The sequence below is a fragment of the Syngnathus typhle genome, linkage group LG20 (genome assembly GCF_033458585.1).
Source record: "Syngnathus typhle isolate RoL2023-S1 ecotype Sweden linkage group LG20, RoL_Styp_1.0, whole genome shotgun sequence".
In the NCBI taxonomy this organism is placed as follows: domain Eukaryota; kingdom Metazoa; phylum Chordata; class Actinopteri; order Syngnathiformes; family Syngnathidae; genus Syngnathus; species Syngnathus typhle.
In genome coordinates, this window is record NC_083757.1 from 1,054,810 (window position 1) to 1,075,377 (window position 20,568).

General features: G+C 43.8%; 1 protein-coding gene and 1 long non-coding RNA gene across 10 annotated transcripts in view; one reads left to right on the forward strand and one right to left on the reverse strand.

Annotated features, from left to right (window-relative positions):
• The window catches only part of trps1 (trichorhinophalangeal syndrome I), a 91,293-nt gene that overhangs the window by 25,213 nt on the left and 45,512 nt on the right, over nt 1-20,568 (forward strand). For 4 of the 9 annotated variants that reach the window (XM_061266705.1, XM_061266704.1, XM_061266703.1 and 1 more), the window contains 2 exons: nt 4,864-4,934; nt 12,039-12,095. The gene's annotated coding sequence lies outside the window, so the exon portion shown is untranslated. Of the gene's footprint in view, nt 1-4,863; nt 4,935-12,038; nt 12,096-17,377; nt 17,760-17,920; nt 18,179-20,568 lie in introns of those variants that run through there. The other 5 variants (XM_061266708.1, XM_061266709.1, XM_061266710.1 and 2 more) reach the window with 4 other exon arrangements.
• LOC133144195 (uncharacterized) lies at nt 17,125-18,095 on the reverse strand. Its single transcript, XR_009710618.1, has 2 exons — nt 17,981-18,095; nt 17,125-17,408 (listed from the first exon to the last, which is right to left on the reverse strand). It is a non-coding gene; the product is annotated as an uncharacterized LOC133144195 (long non-coding RNA).

Genomic DNA, 20,568 nt, shown 5'->3' on the forward strand with positions numbered 1-20,568 from the left:
TGTCGGAACAGAACAACAAGCCTTTTTTAAGCTCCAGACAGAAACTCTTCAAATCCTCAAATGGATTGATAATTACAAACAGGACACAAATTATATACTATATATATGTATATGAATATCTGTGTGTGTGTGTGTCATGGGGCTCAAGCTGAACATGTTTTATGAATTTAGAAGGAGAAATAATTACAAAGGGCCCACAGATATAGTCGGATTTGCATGGCGGGGATGAGAAAAACATGAAAGATGTGAAGAATGGCGGCCGGCGACTGCGAGATGCTCAAATATTCTTGGAAAGGGAACAAATCAACAACATCTCAGATTGAAAGGAAAGAAAGTATGATGGAGGGGGTAAGGCTGCTTGCGTTTCCACCTCCCAGTTTGCATGGCCTGTAAAACAATGATGAATTGCTGTCCCCGATCGTATCAAGTTTGTTGCCACAAAGATTTTGTAGGAAATGTTGCGAAAAATGGCACGAACCACATCGAAATGCGACCAGAAAATCAGTGTCACTCTGCCTGGGAGACCCCACACACTGAAGAAAAAAAAACCAAACAAACTACAATTGGCTGTAGCCAGAAATGATTATTCTAGTTTTTATTTGATTTACAAAAAATAGAAAAGCAATAGAAATGCGCATACCGCAAGTATTACCTCAAATTGGCTGGAATTATAGCCAGAAATTATTATTCTAGTTTTTAATTTATTTACAAAAAATAGAAAAGCGATAGAAATGCGCATACCGCTGCCAGAAATTCTAGAAGTACTGCAATATCCATTCCAGGTTAGTAGATCCATACCAGTTTTTTTCTTTTTAAAAAAACGATTAGACAGTTAGACTAAGCAGATATTCTGAAGATGAATGCACGTGAAGGAGCAAACGTCTCTTTGCTGTGTGGAAACTATCACCAGACATGAGTTGGTGCATCGGAAATAAGTAAGACACTACTTCCAAGTAACCTAACTGGCAGGGTATAATTGATTACATTTTGGACTTGTGTTGAAATGGATCGGGTAGCCTGTGGAGCTTCCAAATCTCTGCACTGGGGGCAGCAGGCACACGCACACACACGGTTGACCCCCCCCCCCCCCCCCCTCTACTTTGTTGTACACAACACAAAGACATCCATCTAGTGCAGTGCTTCTCAATTATTTTCTGTTACGCCCCCCCCTAGCAAGAAGAAAACTATTCGCGCCCCCCCTTCCCCACCGTGACTATCCTAACTTGTCTTGTAAGTCGTAAAATGTTGTACTGTCGCAAACGTCACAGAAGTAACAATGAGAGCGCCACTGCCCCCTGCTGTGAAGATTCGCAATTACACTTTATTCTAGTACTGCCAAAAAAAAAGCCTGTTCCCCAGGGTCACACGCGCCCCCCCAGGAATAGCACCGCGCCCCCCAAGGGGGGCGCGCCCCACTATTTGAGAAGCACTGATCTAGTGTGTTCGGGGTCCTTAAGGCTTTAACTCGTTTGCTGTGATGGAGTGTTGCACACCTCTGTGCCTCCCTTGATTTTTTTTCCCTCTCTCTCTCTCTGTCTCTCTCTCTCGGTTTTTATGTTCCTCCTCACGCACTTGCTCACGCATTCCGTCTCCCCCTTTTTGTCCTACCGTGGTCACGAACCCTTAAATGACACTCGTCATGATGTCGTGAGATTGGAATCATTTGTCTTCTCCCTCAAGTAAATACCAGAAAATGGCAAATGATTGTAATTACATTCAAGAGAAAATAAAAGATAAACTGCCTAACCCATTTTCACTGTTGCTAACCAAAAGAGCAGCAACTACCACGACCCTCCCTGTCAGTATGGGTCTCATTTCAGATTTGACATTGTGTTGGGTAAGATATTTTGCAGTGCTACTAGTTTTTAGATATTGCTTCATTTTATTTCTTCATCATTATGGTGTTTCTTTTCAAGTTTGAACATTTCTTTGCCCAAATATTCACCCAAACAAAAACAAACACTGCAATAGGGACCACTGAACGTTGCTTTTGTTCATTTAGAAACTTACCGTAATTAAGTGAAAGAGGAATGAATATTGTTAACCGTTGTTTATTTAAGGTTTTCATTCCAATTGTTCGCTCTTTGCCGGAGCCCCTGTGGCAATGCTCTGATTTACATCACTTGTGTTTGTGTGTTGAGAGCGAAAATTGAAACCATTTAAAATGTAGACAGCATATTGACAATATGTAGATGGCACAGGGGGGCAACTTTTTTTTTTCCCCCACACGGCAGAGTAGAGCTTTAAAAAAGTCAAAACGCATCGACCGGCCCGCACTCAGCGTCTCCTTTTTTTGCCTCCTCTGTTGTTTTTATTGTGTTTTCCTTCTCTTTAAATCCACTTGGTTTCATACGCTTGTCATCTCAAGTGCGCTTCTAAATCCCTTTTCTATCTCCGCCTTGGCTTCTTTATGTTGCCACCTTATCCTAAAGCCACATCATCAAACTGGTATGTTAATGAAAATGGATTTTTTTCCCCCCCCCCTCGGCTGGAGGAGAGATCTCCTTGCCACATTTCTTCTGTGCTGTCTCAGCACAAAAATAAATGTTGGCACGTTTTAGAAAAAAATAAAAAATATTTCACATGTTGTAAATTCATCATCTTGAGATCAATTTATTTCTCTACAGATATGATTTAATGTGTTGAGTAAAAATACTAGAATTAAATGAAATATTAGTTACAGTCAGTAAGCTTTGGAGTGGAGAAAAATATATGATCAAACATTTGCACTGGCCATTAACATATAACAAAATAAATCTGAAAATATTTCATTAAATATCTTGCACATCACATTGGATGCCTTTAATGGCATTGCAAGGGGCCAGGATTCTAAAAAAAAAAAATCATTCCAAAAAAATAAATCATTAAAATAAGGCAGCATTTGACCCATGAGCTATGAATACAACATTGACATTTTGAAAAATAATAATTCAATACACTTAACACTGTAGAGGGAGCCCTAGAGTAAAAAAAGTTCTAATCATGAAGGCAGAAATATTTTTATGACATTGGATTATTTTTCTCTAAAATTACAAAGTTCATTATTTTCCAATTAATTGTTGATGTATTTAAAAAGTCTGAATAAATAATAATTATAACTTAAAGTAATAGATGTGTTGGCCAACTACAACACCCAACAATTAAAAATGTCCCCATGATAAAGTCAAGTTTTGCGCCACACAACACTAAAAAATCCAGAACACACATGCACAAACAATCCATCTCCGCACAGCCACACACTGATTGGCAAATCGAAACCTTGAGATTGTAGCGATACAGCTCATTTATTTTATGTGAATGTATACTGTATAGTAGTATGTGTGTGTGTGTGTGTGTGAGTGGGGTGTGTCTTTGCAAATGGTTTGAGAGGTGGTAGGGGGGTAGGGAGGATCTGGCATGGCGCGCTAGTCATTTCCCTTCTAGACTCAACATCACACACACGCACACAAGCATTGGAATATCATTACGGTAAGAGGTGCAGTGAGCGGGGGGCCCCTGACACAAGTGGCCCTTTGTTCCAGTGTAGACACACACACACACTACACACAAACACACACACACATAGGCAGGCCTTCCATATCGCCAATATATAATTGCAGCTATTACATGTGACTCAAATATAACTTTACATTTTTTTTTTTTCCTCCTCCCCTCCTCTTCCTGTCCAAGTGCTCCATGTTGAACAAGAAGCATTTGAATGTTTGTGTGCCATGGCATAATGCTGTATAAACATTACCTCAACTAACGAGCGAGCGGTAACTGCGTGTACGTGTGTGCGTCTTGAACGTCACCATTTGTACAGACGGCCTTTTGTTCGCATTACTTTTGCTTCAGACTCGTAGTATTGCTGTTACTTTTCCCCATTTAAGTGTCATCGTCCTAACGATACAAAAAAACGACCGTATTTCTACAGATTGCGGGTGGCTCATTTTCTTAAACCGCCAAATTTCGAACTGGCTAACAAGTCAACTATAATTGCTCAAAACCTGAAGACAACGTAAAGAATAAAATCGAGGCCTTGCGTCGACGACAATGGCCGTCTGTGTTGTCGCCAAGTGGTAGCGGCGAAGTGTGACGCTTTCCTTTAAGATGTCAAACATGATTGCACTTTTGTCTGCAACATGCGTGTGCTTGTATTCCCTCGTTGACGGCTTTTCTCCTTGGACGTGAACGTTTTGTGATATGCGCACCGGATCGGAAATGTACATTGCTAAGAGTCTCCTCAGAAGAGCCTGGACCTCCGCCGAGGCCAAACAAGAGATGTTTTGTATTGTAACGAAAACAAATATGCCGCGATAAGGTCCAGTTCCACTCCCGTCCTGTAGGCGGCGATAAGTGCCAAGTTAATAGACTGACTGAACGGCGCTAAATATGAAAATCAATTTCTGGAATTGTTCATTTATCCCCATCTGGACAAAAAATCCCCCAAACTAGCTACTAAATAACAGTTTGTTAAATAAATAAGAGAAAGAGGAAAACTGCACTCCTGCTGGCGTTTGAAAGCACACAAGAAGAAGACAAAGTGATTAGTGATTTGCTGACGATTGATTAGTTAAGTGTCTCTTTTCTTTAAGCCATGACTTTATGGAGCGGATATCATTGCTCACCTGCCACGCTCCATAAATTGTCTCAGGAGTGCTTTTTGCCTCTTATTGCACAACACACCACACTCTCATTGAATATTGCGGAAGCGACAACCTTGATGAATTTGTGTCGTTTTTTTCGTGTGCGCACGTTTAGTTCACAGAAAAAAGGAAAGACTTTTTGTAAAATAATACCAGAAATGGATGGCGACATTTTAAAAATATATCAATAAGCTATTGAAATATGATGATTGTAATTCTTTGTGATGCTTGTCTTCAGGTTGCTGATAGTAACCAGCACTTGTGATGGAAGCTCCGCTCATGTTCTGTTGCCGCCCGACATCCTAACAAGTAAGAGCCGTTCAATCCGTTTTGTCTTGAATGCATTTGGGTTTCAATAAGGAGGCTGGAATTTAGTTGGCATGGGTTTAAAAAAAAAAATCGATACATTTTCACTGGGATACACATTTTCCTCAGAGGAATGAAACAGCGTTCGTTCATTCATTCATTCGTTGGGACAAGCACTGTAATTAGTGATAAGTAATCATGGCGCTCCTGTTATTCAGGATAAACGGCCGTTGCTTGTAATTAGCCCGTCAACTAACCCCCACAAGCACCCTCCATGGCACTCCTGCTTGTTCACTACTCATCATCATCACCATCATCACCATCAAACATTAGGATTCCGCTCTCTACGCTGCACTTACAGAAACTTCCATTAGCGAGGCATAAAAGCACTCTGGCTAATTAGGAACACACATCCGCTAATGTTCCGCTGTTGTGCGTTAGGATGGACAGGAAAAAAAAAAAAAAAAGTAGTCCTTAGAAAGCCATCTTGAAGTTAATTCAAGTTTTTTTTTTTTTTTTTTTTTTTTTAAAAAGGTGAAGGTAAAACATTTTCTTAAAATCTTGCTAATCAATATTTGCAAGTCAGTTTGCTTTGACTGATAATAACAGATTGCCAAAAGTTACAAAGATGCTTCCCTGCAAAAGTACTGGGACAGCGGGACTAATTCCTCTGACGTGCATTTGTCTATTTTGAATCCTATTATTTGTTGTGTTTAATGGTGACTGTCTGCCAACTCGAATCGATTATTTCCTTGCAGTATTTGACATGTGGAGGATTGACATTGAAAGGTCCCTGGGAATGGAATCGCAATTGAAAAATAATATAGAATGGAAGTCTTATCTAATCCAATTAGGTTTTATTCTGTAATTCTTACCTCGGAGCCTTTCATCCTTTTGCTTCTTATGGCTCTTACGTCTCATCTCTCCTCTCTCTCTCTCTCTCTCTCTCCTCATCTCGCTATTATCCAATCATGCATTTGTGTGAACCTCTTAACCCTCTGGAGGAAGGCACAAAGGCTGGAATATTGGCTTTCTGCGGCTAATTGGATAGACAATTGGCTCCCCAAGACCCCCCCACCCCCCACCACCACCTTCTGGTTTTATTGGCGCCTCGTACGGATGTAATATGTTTGTAAATTCCAGTTTACTGAATACTCATCACGTCAAGGTGTGTATGCAGTTTACAGCGTCCGTTCGTCATCTTCCGAAGTGACTTGAATTAAAATGAGCTACAGTCGCCTTGTAACATTAAATTGAATATTCCATGAGGTGACGAGGTCGGCTTGTGATTTGTTTGACATTTAGCTCAATTACTGAATAGGAGTCTCGGTCCTAAATTGGCTCTGGTCGGATTGGACGCCGCCTATATCCACCCAGAAACTCCCACTTGGCGGCGAAAGCCTTTGGCCTTTTTTTTTTTTTGGGGGGGGGGGGGGATATTGTGCGGTTGAAAGAAGTCAAAACTTGTGGCGGCAGTCTGGTGCCAGACACGGCTGTAATGGGAAAAAATGTTCCCTCAGAAAGAGACCATTAATCACTGTTTACACAGGACATCTGAAATTATGAGATGAGGAATTTTGACGAAAACTAGCCATCGACACTGCTTTTTTTTCCCCCCCCTTTGAGACTATATCATTAAAGTAAATAAACTGTCATCCGTAGAGTGGCTATCTTGCCAAAACGCCCCCGCCTGCTCACTTCATCATCATCGTTTAATTAGCAGTGGTGTTGTTGACGTTTTCAAAGCATTTTTTTTTTAAGTCATCACACGAGCACAAAAATAATAACACTTTTTTAGTTGGACATACGTAAGCTTAAAGTGTAAGCCCCAGGTTTGAGATTGATTGTGAAGTATTGTGACCATGAAAGAGTGAAATAAGAAGCACTCGGTTTCTTGGGAAGGCATTCAAGGTATCACGCGACTATCGGCGCTCCGCATAAATCCTCGTTACGGTCACCCTGGAATTTGATTAGAACTCTCATGCGAGGCCGCCGGTGCCTTTCGGGAGGGAGAGTAGCGCTTGGCAGCCACGCGGGCGGGCGGGCGGGCGGGCGGGAGAAAATGCAAAGTCATGACGCTGCTATAAAGAACGGCGGTGGCAGTCGGTGATGCATGGCGGGCCATGACTCAGCAGTAGCCATCACCAGCCGGCCGCCGGCTCCACAAACGTGTCATGTCGCGCACCAATGGACGGATGCACGCACGCACGGGGACTAAAGGTCAGAGCGCAAGTAACTCAGAGAAAAGCTGCAGACAGCAAGAAGGGGAAAGCGGGGAGCCGCTGACAACAGCGAGGTCCAAAAATGTGTTGCTCGGTGGCTCTTTGCGGACCAGAACAAATGGCCGCCGACTTTCGAACCTTAACCCTAACTCAAAGCCTTCGGCTTCGGTCTTGAGCGTTCCAGGTTCTTTGTCTTCGTACTTGACCTTTAATAAGCAGTCACCCCTACTTTCGTTTTTATTTGCTGCTCGTCCTCTGCAGGGTCCCCCATATTTTCGTCTTTTCTTCCATTTTTCCTTCCTCATCTCGACTGGCCTTTTTTTTCTTCTTTTTATCCTCAATTTGTTGCCTGGAGCCTCAAAGCATCACGGGATTCGTGAAATGTGCTTCCGGCCGCTCCATTCTCGTACGTGATGGTACCTCAGACGTCTTTGTCTGAAAAATTCTTTTCATTTTTTTTTTTTTTGGAGGCCAAGGGGCCATTTTACCATCCTAGTCATATTTCTACTCGTATTTCCTCTCACTTGTCTCGTTTGCCGTTGTGGCTCGCTCCCTCCCGCCGTCCCTCCTCGCATTACCTTTACGCTTAGCGGGCCTCCTCCTCCTCCTTCTCCTTCTCTATTTCCCTCTCCGTATGCTCAGAAATAATTCTCTCCTCTCCTCACCTCTCCCGAGTCGTATTCATCATTGTCACTGTCTTTCAACGAGAGAATACATGGTGACAAGAAAGTGCAAGAAAGGAAAATTCAAGAAGAAAAATATGTTTGTGTCAGTATTGTTTGTGCGTGCATCCTTGTTTTTATTTTTATTTTTGGTGGAGCTGGAGCCGATTCATGGCGTTTTCATTCATTACAATGTGGCAATAGGATTTGAGATGATGTTTTTGGTCAACAAATGAAACTCCAAAGTCACAGCGCCGCTGTGTTATTTTAACTTCTGCTCGTGCTTGTACGCCAGTTCTAGTTTAACTTCAAAACTTCTGAAGTCAAAAGTGGTCTGAACTGGAACGGGACAGGACGACTATAGAGCGCAGGGACGATTGATAAATGGACTTCATACGTCGTCACATGATCTAAGATGATGAATGGCCAAGCTTTACAAGGCAGCAACATGTGCGTGGAACACACCAGTCAGCTTTGCCATCAAAAGCGTGAAGGTTTTTTTGCCGTTGGAGCCGCATTGCGTGGTTGTTCTTCTTCTTCTTGTTTTGGTATGATCTACACTATCATCGTTCTTGAAAGTGTGGGATGATTCATAACCACTAATATGATAATATATTGCAATCTGGGTCTTAGTATGCATGACAATATCACATCATCGCAGATGTGTTGCGTTCGAGCACAATGGATTCATTTGCGTAATGGGGCCGGCCGGCCGGGCGGGCGCTTTGTATTGCAAAAGCGCAGCTGCAAACGGCACATTTCAAAGCGCTCTCGTCTCATCACCGAGTACTTGCGTCGGGAAAATGTCAGGACTTGACGTACAGACATTTTTGGGAGTGGCGAGTTGTTCTTTTTTTCAGATAATCCAATTGTGCCCAGTCAATCTCATCCGAGTCACAAACTGATTGATATTCCAGGATTCTCATACTCCCCGGATAGATAAACGCATTTCCGCCAATGCCGCCAGATGACGTTATGCTCCAATTAGCACTCACGGCGGTGCGTCTAACCACTTTATGATAAATAAACATCTTCCTCCGAGAGCCGCCTCCGCTTTCGTATCTGGGGAAAATAGCAGTAACTCTCACTTCATAGATGTCGTTATGGACGTTAATGCGGAATCCATTGCTAACCAAAACAGCAGCATCGACTAAAGCGGTCCCTCAATGTTTATTCAAGTGTGAAGACATGAAAGATGATTTTGACCGAGCAAGCGTTAGGACCAACTTGCCCATGTTAGAAGTGAATAGATTGACTTTGCGGACGAGACCGAAAGAAGAAGGCGAGCCTTTTCCGGGAACCGAATCATATTGTTAAGTTCTAATTGAGGAAAATGTGACGCCGGCCGTCATTGCGTAAGCTGACGCTCTCGCACCGAGACGAGCCGGGATGCCAGGTTCTGCTCTCGAGGGCGGATCGTAACCCTTTGCCCATCGATTCCCACTGCCGCGGCTTTGATAGCGGCAGGCGGGGCGGTGGCGTGTAGACAGTTGGCACCGGCAAGACAAGAAGACGACACGTCGGAGCGGGAGACATTGTGGCTTTTCTCTTCTCATGGCTATATAATCACTTTAAAGAGGATGTTTTTTTCCCCCCGCAGTTTTGGCTTTGATGCGCAATCAGATTTGGGGCCGCACTGTAATTCCGTGTCTTTGTCTGCCCCGCTCCCTGTCACCCGCGTTTGATGTGGAGGCACGCTGGCACATTGTTCTGGGTATTGTGCCAAGCGGAGGGGAGGAGTCAGTCCTGCAGGCTGGGGACGGCGATAGATGAAGGGCAGGCTTGATGTGGCACGGAGGCCCTCAGTCAACTCGGCCCAATCTGGTTGTAATTGACTGCCACACGGGCGGGCAGATCCGGGATTCAGCCACAGAGAGTGAGAGACAATGTTCTGGAAGGAACTCCTCAAAACTTTTCAATCGATCGGCAAATTCACCGTCTTTCTCGGATGGCTTTGTATTCCAAATCATTGAAGTAGCAGATCTGAGTCTTGCTTGGGACGCCGATTTTTGCCTCGTCCCAAAAAAACAAGTGATCGTTCGTAGTTTGTAAGATGGGGTAGCGATGGTTTTTTTTGGGGTTGCCAGTTCGTGTCGGGCCTCGATCCCTCGTCCGCTCGGTATCATCATCAGAAACGTCCATGTTTCTAATTATTTTCGTTTCCATTGTGCTCGTCTTATCTCGTCTCTGTCTGTTTATCTTCAGCGGTGACTGAAGTTCCTCGGGGAGCTTTTATGGGGAAAACATTTTTGGACGACGCTCAGTGATGATCTCACTGTTATTATCAGTTGAAGCGGAGCAGGCAGCGAAAACAAACAGCTCAGCCTATTACGTTTCAAATGGTATAACTGGAAATGCATGGTGGCAGGCGACCACATTGCATTCCGCACGACATTGTCCCGATTTTCTCACGCATCCCAACTGCAGAGGAGAGTTGCTCTAAAAAAAAAAAAACAGTTGCACATTGATGTGGATTTTATTTGCTTTCCTAATCTATTCCAATAAGAAGCATAAGATCCTGAAGAGCCACGTCTAAAAATCCAAAAGGTAACTTGCATTGGAATTGAGCTGGTGCTGGACACGCACAGTGGAACCCCGAGGACTGTGATATCACAACCCGGATACATATTGCAAATGCTAAAAATGGTGTCTCTATTTATTCCAATGAGCCCTCATTCACTTGAAAATAAGATGGCAAGCATGGGGAAAATGTCACCTTTTACAATCAGCACTAAGTACGCCATTTGTGTGTGTCTGTGCGTGCGTGTGTCCAATGGTTCAATGGAAGATCGCGAATGGGAAGTAGCGAGTGTGCAGAACCAAGATAAAAGTCGATGTTGAGGCGGCAAAGAAGAAGGAGCAAAAACAATGACGGCCGAACCCAAAGAGCATAAATGAGCCCCAATGGTGAGAAAGAGAGAGCTAGAAAGGACAGGAGTAAGAAAGAAAGAAAGCGGGCTGAGGCGGAAGATGATCGATGGAGCCAAAAAGCCGATTTCTTGCTTCATCTGATCTGCATTACTTTGCAATCAGCGCACACACACACTGCAATCAGCGCACATACACACACTGCAATCAAGGTGCAGGTTACTGATCAGACACTGTCATCAACTACACACTCTGCATACTTATATTTTGCACACACACACACACACAGTTTGATAGGGTGGAATAAGATCATCCTTGCATCGTTTTTGAACGATAGAAACGTTTCCTCACGAATAATTGAGGATGTGAGCTAGAAAGACAAGACCACACACACACGCAGTCTAATGGGATAACGCTATCCATTGCATTTCTATCGTGCTTTATCTCCGCTTGGCTTGTTTTTTTGTTTTTTTCTGATTACTATCCCAACGATAAACTCGGTGTCATTAAATGACCGCCGTCCCCTGACCTCGACCCTAACGAGACCTACGAGGATGGGCGGCATCCTCGCACGAGGATGGAAATGGGAAATGACACGCTACATTTGTTGTCTTTTCACTTTTCATCATCATTCAGCCTTGATCAATCAAAAGTGAAGGCGGCGAACGGTAAGCTCCTCCCTTAATGGCCTCCCTCGAGTCGAGCAAGCAGTTGATGTCATTGATGCAATGAGGTGCGGCAAATGGAGGGAGCATCATTCACAAGTTGACTTCAGAGGCCAGCCATGCATCAAAGAGGCTTTCAAAGCAAAACAGGCGCTTTTGCTTAAGGAAGGAAAGGAAAAAGAAATTGGATGTGAGCGTAATGGCAGTCGCGGAGATCATTAGACTTTTTTTTTTCTCTCTCTCCGTTGGACAGAATGATTTTTTGTTCCAGTGTTAGAAAGAAGCCATTTAGCTAATGCCAAGCCTCGTGTGAAAATAAGACGTTTAGGTCTTTGGCGTGGCTTCTGATGGGGAAAAAACGCCTCTTTGCTCCCAAATATTTTCCCACCCACAAGCAGGGACGAGACAGACGGCGGTGACCCGTAGACGGGTGTTTTATTTTTACCCTTTCGACGGAACGTCTGCACCGGCCCGCCGGTGTTTACAAAAACATCCTCTTTCACGCCCTGTTTTCAAAATGTGAGCATCATAATATAGAAAGGAGCAAAATGGCACAATCTCTTTTCTGGTTCACCATATTGTGATCTCTTACAAAAGTGCATTTTCCAAGTTAGCCTGTTTGAAAGTATTTATTTATTTAGTTCTGAATGAATGTAAGTGTTTCTTCTTCTTTCTTCCCATTCGCCCAAGATGGAGCCGGCTCATAAAAGAGAAACACGCAATGGAACCTCACTAACCAGCAAAATGGTAAGTCACTTTTTTTTTTTTCTATGCTCTTCTGCTTTGCTTAAAATTCGGTTTGCAGTACAAAAAAACGCAAAGAGTGCAATAAGGGGGCTGGCTAGTCACGTCTTCGCTCAGGTGAGCCAGCGTCGCTTTTGCTCTGACGTGAAAGATGAAAAATCAATGACGATTCGACGCGGCTGATCGTTTAACAAGGAACAGGTGGCGGGACGTGATTGCAGGCGAGGAGCTGATTGGTTTCGGGGCGCAAAAAACGGGCGAGATGACAAGGACTGATGCGGCACAGGTGCTTGGTTAGAAAAACACTGGTGGGTTAAATGGACCACAGCTGTGTCCTGATTCAGGGGGTTCACCCTTCCCAACTATGCTTACTCCATCAAATGTGTCCTGCAAAGGTTGTGCCAGTTTATCTTTCAAATGAAAGCCGCAGTTCAAGATTGACTTGAATTGCGTGTCCTCTTCCTGCATCCTTCTGCAAGAAGTGACCTCCAAAAGGCTCTGAGCAAGCTTCTCTTGACTTCCCCACAAATAAAAACCGGGGTCATCTGACGGGATTATCGTAGTTGAAATCCCTGCATTGGACGCGAACAACAATGCCTGACCTCAGTGCGTCCAGTTCAACCGGAGCTAAGAAAAACATTTATTTTTTTATATGCAGGACAAAATGTGTTCCAATTCTCATGAGACTTGAGTTGTATACCCACAAAAAAAAGAAAAATGGCGGCCGTTGCGGGTCATTGTGGTTCGTTGTGGCGTCGGGGAGAAAAAAGAGAAAAACAAACAAAATGGAAGGGCGCACAGTTAAAGGAACCTCATCAAAGGACCAAAAAGGGAGTCAGATAGAGAGACTTTTTTACAATGTGGCCCACAAACACAACTTGGCCCAACTTGAAGCTACCGCTGCAAACAAATACCGTCATTGTATCAGTGCTTCTATGAGAAAATGTCAAGTATATTTGGGAGAGGGATTTTCTGTCGTCATTGGTGCGTGTAGACGGACGGACGGACGGACGGACGGACGGACGGCCTCAGCTAAACGTAGGCACCTGTGTGTGCAACCGCACCCCGAGTGGGAAAAGAGAAGGGCTGCGGGGTACACACATCATTTTGCAATTACGGCTCTAATTTGTCCCCCCCCCCCGTTTGTATTTTGACGGGCAATTAAATTGTCAGGTGTCGTTTATGCCGTGCGCTGTACAGCGCGGACGGCGACTTTCTCTCACGCAATTGCGTGGGAGCTTAATTATATACTCTAGATACGCTCCGTTTTTTTATTTGAGCCTTTTTTTGCTGTGGCATGACGTGAGGTTGAAGCCCCAGTTGCTTGGATTTGTCGTGATGTGACCGGCTCAGCTCAGAAAACAAAAGACATTTGGAGAGGACAATTTTGGCTTTTCTATTTTGCTAAGCATTAAATGTTTATCGTCGTATGAGAACTCGGGCCGAATCCTCAGATTGTGTCGGACGCATTGAGGCGTGCCGTTTTAGAGCAAACGTAGCCATGTACAAAATTGGCTGGGCCGGCTCGCCGCTCGCGCCCGGCCTGCCGTGGAGACTATCGTCCGCGTTGCCGCCGACCTCGCCACCTCTGCGGGTTTTCGTGAGGTTCTGCCTGCTGAGCTCGATTTGGCCGGGCGTGCATTCCGAGTGTCGATTTAAGAACGTCATTTGTTCCGCGTCTCCATTTTCCAGTGTGTGTTTAGATTATTATTCATTTACTTGACATGCACTGTATGCTCCAGTGTATTCATCCTCTTACAATTTGACTTTAGATTCCCGGAATGCTGGCTTGCCATATACAATTCTACACTACTCTTGATGCCTTAGTGCGCTCACTCGCTCATGCCTAGAAAGCATTCTCAAATAAATGATAGAAAATATAATCTGTGTTTTTGAATTTAGCCCACACTGAAAATCGTATTTTTTTAGGTCAGACTTCAAAAAACAAAAGAAAACCTAACAATGTCCTTGCAATGAAATTTATAATGCCATTAAGTGATCACAATATTGGCCCTAAAAAACACCATCATTATTTTTGTTTTAAAAAAAAAAGAAATGGTGGCCATTTATACGTCTCCAAAAAAGTGATTTATGGACATGTTGGGAACTTTTGACCTGAGCTATGTGATTCCAAGCCGCAAATATTTGACAGAGGTCACCTTGCCTCACCTGTATGGGAAAAGAATGTGAGCGCCGGAGTGGGTGTGGAAGTTTGATGGCTCATTTTAGGATGTGAAATTGTTAACATGTGTTAATGACTCAATATGAATATATTAAGAATCGTAAATATCTAAAAAGCAGAGCTAAGGCATGTTTGTGATACCAAGAAAAATATATTGCCCCACGTATGCTGTATGTCGCTCAGTCAGTGATCCCTCTTCTCTGTAATCAGGCCGTCATGAAAGCCGGTGGATTCCGGACTGTTGGACTCGGCGTGCTAATTAGCGAATCGCAGTCACAAACGACGCATCGCACGCGCCATTTCAAGCTCTCAAACAAAATTGGCGTGACGCGCCCGCCGCCGTAAGCATGTTGCTCTGATTAAGCGTGTTTGTTTTTCCAAATGAGGCCGCGGGGGCCGACGGGACCATGTCAAACGAGCCGCGACTGATTACTTACACAATAGAACTTCAACTTGAGCGCGTCCAATAGTCATGCGTGAAGGCAAACACATCTGGAAAAATGCGCAGGAATTACAACCTAAAAAAAAAAACGTCTCTTATAGTAAATAAGTAAGAAAATAAGTACGTTTTAAAGATTAGTTGAACAAACCACGACATAAACTTCAATGTATTTGCAATTACTATTATATATTAAATTCAGATCAATTTGGTTCACAATGAACTAAATGTAGCTGATTGAAATCCAAATCTATCAAAAATATGAAGATGTTTAAATGACTACATAGTCATTCAAATGATGCCAACCATGAATTAAAAAATGAAATTAAATCAACTTAAAAAGTCAATCAAAGCAGTAAGGTAGTACTTAGTTTGAAGTCAGATCCATCAAAGTTTTTTCTTCCTTAACAGTAACAATCTCACACACACGCACACACACACGCACACACACACACACACACGTCTTCCCCCTCACTTTATGAGATAACTCCTCTAAACCCTTTAAGCTACTTTGCCATATAAATTGTGTTTTATTGGAAGTGTCCTGGGCAGAGAAAGCGGTGAGAAAAGCCGAGAGATAGCCGTAAAATAAGAAAAATATGGATTTCTTTTCCACCCCCGCTTTTGTGTGTTTTTGCTTTTTACAGAGGTTTCAAACATTCAGATACTCTCCGGGACGTATTTAATTTGATCTGTCTGCCCGTGATGGATGACTTGGAAATTGAAACGTCATTGCCGCATTTGTCACAGGAGACATTATGTGTGAATAAATCCACGTTCCTCTGGGGCGACAATGTGCACTGTAAAAAAAAAAAAAAAGAAGAAAAATCAGCACAATCTCATCGAGATAAATATTGAATTATTTCCTGACACACAATAAAAATGATCCCTCATTCATAAGCAAAATTCACTGATATTAACATTAAAAAGTCCAATTTTGTTGGAGTGTAAAGCTCCAAAGACGAGTTCTGTATATTTGGAACAGAAGGTTCAAAAGTGATCTTGCGTAACCATCCACATGCTGCTTCACCGCGGCAAACATACTATTATCCGATCACACGAGCGACCTCAAACTAAATCAAAATGACTTTGCACAATGACAAGCGCTGAGGTCGACGCCATTGATGTATTTCCTGACGCGAAGACCCAAAAATCTCCAAACGGGAAATGATTTGCTTTGCTGTGGTTTCCCGCGCAGAGACAAAAAAAAAAATCCAAATTATTTGTTTTGATACCACATGTTCTGTGTTGCCTTGTAACATCAAGGCAGATATAAAATACGATCTTTGATTCATCGGCCCTGTTTTGCAATCAGATTGTCTCGCGGTATGGCACCAGTGGCATTACGCAACGCCAACGCCGCTACTAATGGCCGAGGCCGTTAAAAGCGGAGACTCCCCGCCGTGCCAAAGGCCCTGCTCCAAACACGCTCAATTTAAACACCTTCCATGATCTCATCTGTCACCCTCCCGCCCCCACGAAGCTTCCGACTAATTCTTGTCATTTGGCAAAGGTTTAATTAGCATCTTTTTTTGCTGCCGCTCTACATAACATAGCCGGTTCCCCATTCCTGTCTCTTTCCTGACTACGTGCCACCCACCCAACCTTCATGACTTTTTTTCCTCAAATAGGTTCATCTCAAAAAAGCCATAGTGGAATTTGGCCCAGCCTGTATACTGTTACTGTATATGAGTGTTGACTTTGCCGTATCGGAACGAGCGACGCCGTGGCTAATTAGCAGAGCGGAGCGAGCCAACGCAAGTGTCCGTAATTGCGGCGGCACGCTTGGGTGGACGTTAGATTAAAGTTTATTATTATTGACTTAGCCTTATTGCGCGATCCTGCCGAGAGAAATGTGTGAAGCACTTTTGACTATGCAACCACTTTTGCTTGCCTTGATTTGGTTGGCGTTTTGGCATCACAAAAAAAGAACCAACTACGCCACCGTTTATTTTTTCGTGCAAAAGCTTCGGCTGGTGTGATGGGCCACTCCTGCCTCCGAGATCACTTTCATATGATTGAATAGCCGGTATTGACACAGTTTCTAACAGTGTTACCTTATCTTCTAGTCATTTATCTTTGCTTAAAATCCATTTACCGATGAATATTTTCATCACGCCGACCCATTTGGCCCACGGTTATGTGCTTAGCGATACCAGATAAGAGTTATTAATATGTATGCTGCCTGCTCTGTGATCACTGTTTGAGGGCAAACCATGTTTGCCTTCAATTATGTACACTTTTATCAAGTTACATTGCCCGAGGTTGAGATTTAAGGGATGCGATTAGCCCGCTGCAATTTATTGAATATTTCTCTTATCTTTTACTTGTAATACTGTCCAAAAGTAACTTTGGTAACGGACCAAGCCTTTCTCAAAGGTATTGTGAATCCTTTTAAATAATCATTAGAGTACATAGCAAAAGGTTTGGTCGGTTTATTGTGTGGGTCACTTCAAGGGCTGGTGTTTTTTGAAAAAAAAAGAATGACAGACTTTTTTTTTTCTCAGTGCAACCTTGAAGGGATTCACTTGGGTTGTCATCGGTGCATGCATGGTCCAATTTGGCGTGCACACGAACTTGTGCGTGTCCCTTTAAGAGTCGCGATGGCTCCTTGTTGATATTAATAGAGCGAGCTGCGGCTCTGTCTTCCTCCGATGACGTCACGCCTCCGACAAAAACAGCAGAGATGTCCTGCCTGTCACAGCAAAAGCGACAACACCGACACACCGATTTAAAAATAACACCCAAAACGTCAACAACAACAACAAACTGGGAGCCGCTCCTCTTTTGTTGGCTCGGGTAACAGGAGACTCAATGTAAGCCCCCAACTTGACGTGTTCTGCAGCGATCAAAGTCTTTATTAAAAAAAAAAGAAGAGAAAAACGGGTCATCCTGCACGCCATCATCATACAAGAAAAAACTACAAAGAAAAAGAGACATGCAGCCTTTTGTTGTTGTAGTCCCTTTGGCTAGTCCTCCGGAGCTCGCCTCCATCTTTTGCACGGAGCTCAAAAGAAGCTAATGTTCTCGCTTGCACGATCAACAGGTAAGAAACACACTTTAAACTGCAAGTGCAAAGATCAGGCATCAGCCGGGACAAGTCTCGCTGTGATCACCGCTTTTACTACAACCGGCGGCCGCTTGGTGACTAACGGCGAGCCGCTGGATGAGGGAGGGAGGGAAGTAAAAAGAGAGAGAGGAGGCGGAGGAGGAAGAGGAGGAGGAGGAGGAGGAAAGGAAGAGCTTTGAATTCACATGGCAGCTCACATTTTCGCTCGGGACAGCAATCCAAAGTTCGTGAGCGAAGGGGGCTTCTGGTTCGGAAGGAGGGGGTACGACTCGGGCTACTGCCGCTAAAGTGAGCCTCCCCGGCCCGCAGCGAGAGCAGACGAGACACGGCGGTTCGCTCGCTCGCTCGCTCGCTCGGACAGACAGACAGACGCGGTTGCGGTCGCCTCACAAGTAGTAGGTTTTGTTTTTTTGTTGTTGTCTATCTTGCGCTTGTCTTTCGAGCGACTTGTTGCATTTGATCCTCCTCCAAGTGCGCTGCGCTCTTTGCAGTCATTCATTGATGACTTTTTTGGCGTGTTGCAAAGTGTCGGAAACGGCGCTTGCACGGATCAAAGCACTTGTTTTGCACCTCTTTCATTGTTTCTATCCTGCATCCCTCCCTCCCTACTTCCCCTCCATTTCCTCTTATCAGCTTTGAAAGTGAAACTTCTAATGGACTGATAATGTTTATTGCAACTTTGCAATGCAAAGTTTGCACGGTGGATGCCCAGAAGCCCTTTTTTGCAATCAACTTTGCTCACAGCCCCCCCCCCCCCCCAAACTACTGCCACCTTCACTAACCTAACCCCCATACCCCCCTTTCTTCTTCGTTCCTCCCTCCCCTGTGGCAAGAAAGTGTGATGTTCCTTTGAGATAAGGGAGCCCGGGGTAGGCATGACAACTCTGTGGGGAGAGCCGAGTATGCGAGGCCAGCACAATGAGGCACACACTGCGAGCAAGGTTTTTTTTTTTTTCTTTTTTTTAAACACAGTCCTTCCACAGTTCTCCAGCCACCGTTTCACCCCCTTTTTCCCCCGAAAAGAAAAACAGAGTTGCACATGTGCGCCCACTTGTATAGCATAGATAACCTTCAGAAGTTTTTCCAAAGCTTACTGTAGCCCTCACTGTAACCCTGGAGGAAAGAAAGAGATTTTCTGTTTGGATGTGAAATGTGAAGAAAAAAGTTTTTTTCTGGTGATTGATTGGACAGCAGTAGTAAGCATTTATGATATAACCATCAATGTGAAGTTTGAACGTTTGGACTCAAGCTTCAGCAGCTTAAGTGCTGATGCATGCAGAACCACAATGTCTAATGAAAAGCATGTCTAGCCATCCACATTTTGTAATCTTTAATTTTGCTTAAAGCGCCCCAAAAATCTTTTTCACTGCAGAGCAAATGCTGCACATTTGTGAGTTAACCTGGTGCAGTTGTACAAAAGTTACAAACCATGTGTTCCGCTTATAACATTTCATGAATTTAAAAGTGATCAAGCATATTTCAGCAGATTAGGTTCTTAAAAAAGCGAGACATTTTGTCCAATAACAAGTATGTCTTTCCGCATTTTGTGGTTTTCTTTTGTACATTGTCTTAAAAAGCCACGGAAAGTCTTTTGTGTAATGTGTTTATTTTTATCTGCCAGTGAAAATAAGCATCCACGGGTCACTGCGTGGAAGTGAAACATTTTGAAGTATGTTTCGGCATCCATTAAGACTTTGTAATTACGCCGATCAATTAGGTCTGAAGATTAAGAAATGTCTACTTTGGTACTTTTATCTAGCTGTGTGTTAAACTTTGCAGAGGAGGAAAACCTTTGGTTAGGTAACCTGAATTCAGAATAATTGGCACGCAACAAAAGCACAACTTTCCGTTTTGTTTGATGCATTAAGAAATATCCTGTTAGTGCAGCTCAGCTACTTCAAACGGACGTATCGCCAAATTGAAAAAAAAAGACATGTTTTTCATTGGATATTGACAAAATATCGTAACTTCATTGATTATAATGAGAAAAAAATCTGTGCGCTCTGAAATGTCACCCAATAGACTTCCTTATAGCTCCTCAGGCCTCCGCCGGGCTCAGTCAACTGTTTTTCTTTCCTTTTCTTTTTTTGAAATAGACTTTGGCAATTTTAGCTTCAACTTTTCACACCTTTCACAGCATCTTGGTAAAATCCCACCACCCTGAAAGTATCTATTTAATCATGTCAAATATGATGCTAGATATGGTCTCACGGCCTTGTTCGAAGCCACTATTAAACCTCAAACCAGTTGATGACCTATTAAATAGAACGTCTGCTTATAAAACACTTTCCCGTATGCGTGTGTGTGTGTGTGTGTGTGTGTGTTTGGGAGCGAACCCGGCACTTTAGCCTGTGTTTGTGTGTGTGTGTGTGTGTGAGACAACCACGGATTACTCATATGGCTGCAAGATGTGAAGCCTCTGCGGTGCAACCGGGCCGAGGAGAAAGTTTCCTGGTCGCGTGGGAGAAAAGAGCCAGGCAGGGCCTCCTCGGACTGGGGAGCGAGGGGAGGAAGTCGCGAGCGCTCGGAATGCATCTCGCCGTCGTTTTATTGATGGTTTGACGCGCTGTACGACACGGAGGAACAACTGTAGTGATTTTGCGGGCTGCCGCGCGTTTGTCTTTTGGTCGCTTGCGAGCAGCTCGGCGTTACAGGGGCAGGACGACGGGGAGCGAAAGTAGACATTAGTCCTGGCCCGTGCAACTTTTGAGGCTAAACGGCGCCGACCGCGAGCCTGTAGTGCCTCATGAAGTAGGACACTAGGTAATTCGCCTCTGACAGGTCT